Consider the following 2420-nt stretch of genomic DNA (forward strand, 5'->3'; position numbering starts at 1 on the left):
TGGATCTCCTTGGGCCAGGCGGGAATTGAACTCATGCGGAAGTGACTTTAGCTTCTTAGTGCTGTGCTTTAACCCGCTGAGCCACCAGGGAGGGCCATCACCTGAATGTGTTTAATCCATCATACAAATGTTAAGACTGTACAATGGAGAAACAAAAATTTTTTCAACAAGTGGTGCTGGAAAACTGGAGAGTCCCATGCCAAAGAATGAAACTGGATGACCCACTACCCAACACAAGCATACATAAAAATTCAAACTGTGTTCATGTCTTGGGTGTAATACCTACAACATAAATTACTTATAAAACATAAGTGATTTGTTCATGACATCAGCTTTGTGGACTCAGCCCCCAAAGCATTGGAAACAAAAATCACATGAACATGGAGATGAATCACATTTAAAACTTTCTGCTTAATAAAAGAAAGTATCAACAGCGCAGAAAGATAGCCTATTGAAAAGGAAAAGTTGTTCGTGCCTCAGTCATCCCACTTGAGGTTACTATCCAAAGTATACGAATTACTCACTAAGTTCAACAACCAAAAAAACAGTACATCAACTTACTAACAAATTGGACAGGGGGCCTCAACAGGTTAGAACGCAGCACTGTGAAGCTGTCCACAGCTACTGCAGCTGGAGTTCCATCCCCCGCCGGGAGTGACCCCCAGGGTGCAGCCGGCCTCTCCTGTCTCCCCCCTGCTCCCCTCAGCAGTGTTTCAGTGGATCTGTCTGTTCTGCTCTTCAATCTGTCACCTCCCTTTCTGGTCTGTTCCCAGGCTCTTGTATGCATAAATAAATAAATCTTAAAAAAAAATTGGGCAGTTCTGAATGGACACTTTTCCAAAGAGGACATCCAGATAGTCAAACAGCACATCACTCCTTTTTATTAGGAAAATGTAAATCAAAACCGCAAGGAAATATCATCACATCCATGAGAACAGCTAACACACAAAAAAGAGGGAGTAACAGCCCGAAACTGGCAAGGCGGTAGAGGCAAAGGATCCTTGTATATAATGAATGTAAACCGGTGCAGCCGTTTTGGAAAACAGTAGAAGTTACTCCAGAGAAAGGAAACTAGAACCGTATGCACAACGATCTCACTTCTGGGTATCTACCCAAAGAATATGAAACCATTAGCTCAAAAGTTACATATACTCGTATGTCTACTACAGAAATATTTACATAGTCTATATGGAATAACTTAAGTGTCCATTGATTGAAGACTGTATAAAGATATCATGATAAATAACCAAAGGGACTACAACTCTACTATAAAAGCCAACAAAATTTACTATTTGTTGGAAAATGAAATCCAAAGAAATTATCCTACAGGAAATAGGCCAGGAGAAAGACAAATGTGAAAACATCTTAAGGAAGGCAAGTGAACAGATAAAGTACTGGTCAGGCCAGTAGCTGCTAGTGACAAGACTGAGGTCCCCAGAGAGGAAGCGCATGGACTGTGGGACTGTAGGCCAAAGAGTGGTGGATTTTTACATGTGCTTAATAATAAAAATATTTTCCTAAATGAATAAATAAAACATGTACTCTGAGTGCAAGAGACCTTCTCACTGTTGCTGGAGAAATGGTCCATTTACTTAGAAATAATACACCAGTGCAGAGAAGACCTCTTTGAACTTAAATTACCAGCATCTGACTCAAGAGCTCGGAGGTTCCCGTCTATTCTAGAACATGATAAACCCTCATCTGTTCCAGAATCCCATTCTCCACTGGAATGTTTTGCTGGTGCCAATTTTGCAAAGTTGCGTTTCAGACAGTCCACATAATCGCAAAAATGTCTACATCTATCTTTATAACTCTCCCAATGGTGTGGAGTGAAATTATAAGCTTACTTTTAAATTTAATAGAGATAACCAATTTGCCTTCCCAAAGGATTGTACAAACTAATATTAACAGAAACAAAATAAAGGAGTGAACTTTTAGAGTCATCCCTGCCATCGCCAATGTCAGCTTGATCTAAATTGTGGATCTGATTGATCAGAAGTAATGTTTGATGTTAATTTGCATTTCCAGGATTAAAGTAAATTTGAACTATGGCAGATGTTTACTGATGACTTCAAATGATTTATGTAGTCAAGTCTGTTTACCTATGAGTCTTCTGCTCCTAAAATGTACAAGTTGATTGCACATAAGCAATATTATATTTTTTAATAAAAAATCAGAGTTCTCTGATCTAAAACTTTTATCTTCATTTTATTCACAACATATTTGACATGGTTTAAAGTATGCCAGTCATTCTTATTACAATGTATATGCTAAACAGTTTGAAAAAATATGTGACTTGGTCATCCCAAGTTGGTGACTTTAGTATTTCTCCCAGCAGACACCACATTTCTTTCTAATTTCTGGATTTACCCAGTGATGGTAAGTCCCGTCCCAGGCACCAGCGCTCACTTTTTTTTTTT

This window comes from Condylura cristata, unplaced genomic scaffold (assembly GCF_000260355.1).
Source record: "Condylura cristata isolate star-nosed mole 26May11 unplaced genomic scaffold, ConCri1.0 scaffold00034, whole genome shotgun sequence".
NCBI classification, from domain to species: domain Eukaryota; kingdom Metazoa; phylum Chordata; class Mammalia; order Eulipotyphla; family Talpidae; genus Condylura; species Condylura cristata.